Source organism: Carlito syrichta, unplaced genomic scaffold (genome assembly GCF_000164805.1).
Source record: "Carlito syrichta isolate Samal-C Ts95f unplaced genomic scaffold, Tarsius_syrichta-2.0.1 Scaffold1621, whole genome shotgun sequence".
NCBI classification, from domain to species: domain Eukaryota; kingdom Metazoa; phylum Chordata; class Mammalia; order Primates; family Tarsiidae; genus Carlito; species Carlito syrichta.
Genome location: NW_006945717.1, coordinates 1 through 5,880, shown reverse-complemented (window position 1 = coordinate 5,880; position 5,880 = coordinate 1). Strand labels below are relative to the sequence as shown.

The 5,880-nt window shown below is 36.9% G+C and overlaps 1 pseudogene; it reads left to right on the top strand.

The window, feature by feature from the left end:
- Positions 1 to 4,207: 4,207 nt before the first annotated feature.
- On the top strand, positions 4,208 to 5,839 carry LOC103256987 (annotated as a pseudogene).
- Positions 5,840 to 5,880: the final 41 nt, after the last annotated feature.

The following is a 5,880-nucleotide window of genomic DNA, read 5'->3' as shown; positions in this document are numbered from 1 at the left end:
GGAAATAAATATATAAAAGAATTCCATGAACACCCAAGGCTACAAAAAGTTTCTATGAATTTACCATTAATATCAATTACACTAATGCTAGGCCAAAATGCTACTCAGAGACAAAAAAGTCTCTTAATTAACAGTCTACAAAAGAATTTTCTCTTATAAACAATGGCAGAGGGGGAAGAGACAAATTCAGACAAATTAACTGCCCCCCATCTTTGTTACAAAAGGTGAGTTTATTTACTTTTAAAAAATGAAGTTTGGGTTTTTTTGGTTTTTACTTTTCAAAAGTCTTTGGACTATCACTTTGACTTAAAAAAGTAACTTATAATGACCTGTAATCCTATGCTATAACATTATGCTTTTAAAATGTTAATACTTAAACTCTTCAAGTTCTCAATTCTGTCTCTCTAGGGTGGGATAAGAAACAAAACTTCAGGAGCCACACCTACTCCACACCCTCTTCCTGAACTGTCTGCAGACCAGGTGAATTCATTTCACTCACAGCAGCTTGTGATCAGCTATAGGGCTTTCCAATGCCAAATTGCTAATGACTTTAAAATCTCCTTACAGGCACAAGGATTAGTAGTCCATATAGGATGGATAACAAAATAACTTGTTTAAAGTGTTCCTAATTATTTTTTTAAACTTTAAGTAATATTTCCCTGTCAGAAGGCCATCACATTCCTCTCATAAAAAGTGAAGAGATGTCAGTCTCCCATCTCTCAGGAGTAAAGGTTACCTGTGCTTCACCCTCTAGTATATCAATTGTTGTGAAGGTATATCAGACCTGTTATAAAAACAAAAGAGACAGTTTTCTCTTGCTAATGTTTACCTGTTTCAAATTCTCTTGTTCATTATTGTTTCCTGTAATTTAAACTATAATCTAATATGTTATGACCAAGAAAGTGAGAAGAAGTCATGCCAGCATGCCAAGTTTTGGATTAAGAGTCATTTATTAGCACGCGGCCAAGAGTGGCTCATGCCAGAAGAGTTCTTGACAAACTAGTACAGTTTGTGACAAGCTTTTATAGGTAAGATTTGCAGTGTTGGCTGCATAGCAACTTAGTGACCATAGCAACCATTAACTAACAACTTGGCAACCCAAATGGAAATTTTGATCGTTAGGGAGTTTTGATTAATTTTATGTCCCAGGTATAGCCAGTGACCAGAAAGTCCCTGGAGTTCTGCCAGCAAGATATAGTTTAAGACAGTTACACAGAGACAAGGTAGAAAAATTATTACCTAATGGATTTACCTTGATTAGGTCACTAGCAAAATATAAGAACAAAATATGAAAATGTAACAATGGGGTTTTGCAAAGCATAACATTTTATTTCAGTTAACAAAGCATACAGTCACGTGGAACTTATGGCTAGGGAGTTTTGAAACAGTCAGCACAACCTGCCCAAAGGGGACAAAGCTGGGAATCTGTGGTCATGAGAATGTTACAGTAATCACATGTAGTCATTGAGGAGTGATTCTTAGGTCAGGCAGTCAACTAAGATGGAAGCTTTAAACAAAATAGATTAAGCTGGTTATACTATATTTTGCTAGCAATTTGATTTTATTAACTGATTTAGCTCATTTCAACTAAATATCTCCAATATTTTCAATTATTTCTTCTTCAGACGTTGTCAAAGTAGCTGTACTTCTTTGTTAAAGTCATTTTTTAAAAAAACAAAACCCCCTATATTTGTACATAAGTTCTTATCACAACCCAAAGAAACGTGAGGACAAGCTGCACAGACATTCACATATGGACTAAGAAATTCACTGGTGCATCAGTGGAAATTACCAAGACTCCTGTAGTGGGTATCAAGCCCACTGGGGTATCTATAAATACAATTTACCAGACACAAAAGCCCCACTATGTCATAATAGCTATGATAATGACCTTTATTATAGTAGTATCAATTCTAATAGTATACACTTGTACACAGTGCTTTGTATATAGATCCTAAAGATACTTAATGACTCCATGGGCTTCTGCCCTCTCATGCCCTCCTCTTACTATTTCAAAAACATTCTTATTTGCAACTAGGGATTAGGGATGGAGGTCAGACTCTTGTATCTGCTGCCTGCTGAATGGGGGGGGGTCATAGAGCAAGAGGAGGGCATGAGAAGACAGGGCATGAGAAGACATGGAGAAAGGGCAGAAAAAAAAATAACTGACACATATTTCTCAAATCTATTTTTAAAAAACAATAAAATGCATCCAGAAAATTACAAAACATAGTTGAAAACCACACTGCAAATGTAAATGCTCTCCTAAAAAGTTTATAAAGAAATTTCTCTCTGAGATGCTTATAAACACATAAGAAGGGTAAAACCAACATCCTTGAAACTTTTTACTGGTTGTCCTCTGTCAGCTGGAGTGGCATGGCATATTTAGTTATTGATATGGTCATGAGATTCCAATGAAAAGATAGCAGCCAGCATGGCAGAGCTTAGTGGTCATACAGTACAATGCAGGTGTTGTATTGTAATGAGAGACAGGGTGGGTACAGCAATCAGAATATTCTGATTTTATATTGTCACCTTCAGAGTCATGATCGACATAGCCATGGCTTCTTCAAAGGTTTTACTTGATCTCTGTAAGTGATGCCATTTAGAATGTGAGCAGAGACCCTTTTTCAGTTAGCAGGGAAAGTCACTGGAAGTTACTCAGTTCCTAGAGTTGAGTCAGTTCAGAGGTTTAGAATTCCCTAAATGATGGGGACACTGATGTCACTTGAGAAGAAATGGCATGGCACTACTTCAAACAGGTGAGCTAAATAATCTTCCAAGACCTCCTCAAAGAGACTTACAATCACAAATCAAGTAGGATACACATTCACAAAAGAAATTCTATAAGGAGATTTCTAAGTATAAATCTAAATTTATACCATATCAAAGAAGCCCAAAATATCATTATTGTTTAACAGTCATATAAAGCATTAATGGTGGTCATGTGGTGATTGGTAATTAAGTCCAAGTCTATTTCATGGCACTTCTTATGAGTCTCCCATACAATTGTGTGGTTATTTCACCAAAAGAACTGCATACAGAATCTGCATGTACATTATTCGCAATTAGCAGATTGTTCTAACTTTAATGCTTCTCTGTTTCAGTTTCTTACAGAGACCAAAAATGGAAAAGATAAGGACCAACTGGTTACTAAAGAAAAAGGGAAAAAAGAAGTCAAATCTGCCAGACTATAAAAGCCAAATTAAGTCTAAAATGCCAAGTTAGAGCTACCAGAAAAACCGATGGGTTATAATCTAATATCAGCTGAGATAGACAATTAAAAAATACATTAACAATTTAATGCCATATTAGGGAGCCTTTGAAAAGACCTGACTCCTGACCAACAATTAAGACCCCTTTCTAAAGCCCTGTGAGAAGAGAAAAAAAGAGAATAAAAGCTTTACATAAAAAACTCCAATGAAGCTGCTGGGAGGGGGGCAGGGAAGCAGGATAGGCAGTAGTGACAGTCTACCTGGGGATGGGGGGGCACACGTCATCAATAAGGGTACCTGCATAATGAATATTTGTATACCTAACCCTGAGTTGTATCCCACATCTTTAAAGTTAAAAAACAAAAACTCCAATGTCTCCATTTTAGGGGTGGACTCCTCCTAGCCTGAAGACTAGAGCTATGGCCGAGGTTGTCTTATACAAGCAATAAGAGGCAATCTGAGGCTCCATGTGAAGCTCAAAATTCATTGGAGTCCAATAAACAGAAGACTTTAGTGTTAGGAGACACAGGCACAGAATGCACTTTAGTTCATGGAAACCCAGAGAGATTCCCTGGTAAGTGGGCAGCTATAGTTATGAGGAGTGAACAATCTGAGTAGAACAAACTTCTCCTTGGTATCAAGTAGAGTACCCGACTTACTCCATTGTTTTCATCTTTTACAATAAATATTTTGAGATCTGTCTTTTATTTCTAGTGTGAATCTTTAATTTTGACAAAATGAATTTTACAAACACATTTTTCATTCTTAAGTTCCCAAACTTTCACTTATTTAAAAAAACCAAAGACAATCATCAACAGGGGTACCTGTGTGGTCAATGTTTGTATACCTAATCCTGAATTGTATCCCACATCTTTATAATAAAATTTTTTTAAAAAATCAAAGACAAGACAGCCTAGACTCCAAAATTTAAGTTATGAGTAAGACCATTACCCAATTTTCAAGTTACATATGCTAGCTGCATTTTACATACCATGAAAGTAATAGGCAATCTAGAAAAGAATTTTCTTCTGGTTACACTCACCACGCTTGTTCACTTGACTGTCTGTGCTTGTCCTGCTCCCACAGAAATACTCTGATTACCCAGAATCCTTTGCCAAATGAGATTGGTGTCCCAGGCCCTGGCTTCCCATCTCACTCAGGTCAATGCCAAAGCTGTAAAATTTAGTGCGGATACACGTGACTTAATGTTACCAAGTGTAGACTTTTAGCCAATGCTGTAGCAGTTACAATGGGGCCAGAGGGAAGAACAGTGATTACTGAACAGAGTTGGGAAAGCCCCAAAGTAGCAAAAGATAGTGTGGCTATAGCAAAATCAAATGTCTTAAAAGATAAATATAAAAACATTGGAGTCAACTTGTTCAGGATGTTGCCAATAACACATATAGAGAGGCTGAGTATGTCACCCCCACTGCTACTGTGTTAGCACACTATTGGCAAGGAAGGCTTTGAGAAGATCAGCAAATGCACTAATCCAGTGGAAATCAGGAGAGGAGTAATGTTAGCTGTTGACATTGTCATTGCTGAATTTAAGAAGCAATCCAAACCTGTAACAACCCCGGAAGAAATTACTCAGGTTGCTACAATCTCTGCAAATGGAGACAAAGAAATTGGCTGCATCATTTCTGATACAATGAAAAAGGTTGGAAGAAAGGGTGTCATCACAGTAAAGGATAGAAAAACACTGAATGATGAATTATGAACTATTAAAAGTATGAAGTTTGATCAAGGCTATATTTCTCCATATTTTATTAACATATCAAAAGGTCAGAAATGTGAATTCCAGAATGTCTATGTTCCACTAAGTGAAAAGAAATTTTCTATTGTCCAGTTCTTTGTGCCTGCTCTGGAAATTGCCAATGCTCACTGTATGTACTTTGTAATAATTGCTGAACATGTTAGTAGAGAAACAGTGCACTCATTTTGAATAGGCTAAAATTTGGTCTTTAGGTTGTAGCAGTCAAAGCTCCAGGTTTTGGTGGTAATAGAAAAAAAAAGGCTCAATTATATGGTTATTGCTGTTGCTACTAGTAATGTAGTGTTTGGAGAAGAGGGGCTGACCTATTAAAGATTTTCAGTTTCATGTCTTTTGAAAAGTTGAAGAGGTCATCATGAACAAAGATGATGCTATGCTCATGAAAGGAAAAGGTGACAAGGCTCAAATTGTAAAACATAGTCAAGATAGAATTGAGCAGCTAGATGTCACAACTAGCAAATATGAGAAAAAGTAGCTAAATGAACATCTGGCAAAGTTCTCAGATGGAGTAACTGTGCAGAAGTTTGGTGGGAAAAGTGACACTGAAGTGAATGAGAAGAAAGCCAGGATTACAGATGCCCTTAATGCCACACAAGTAGCTGTGGAAGAAGGCTTTTTTCTGGGCAGAGGCTGTGCCCTGCTTCAGTGCATTCCAGCCTTGGACTCATTAATGCCAGCTAATGGGGATCGTAAGTTTGGTATAGAAATTGTTAAAAGAACAGTAAAATTCCTGCAATGGCCATTGCCAAGAATGCAGGTGTTGCAGAGTTCCTCAGAAATTGGTTATGATGTTACAATGAAAGGTTTTGTGACTATGGTGGAAAAAGGAATCACTGACCCAACAAAGATTGTAAGAATGGTTTTACTTTCTTTCTGTTAACTACAGCAGTT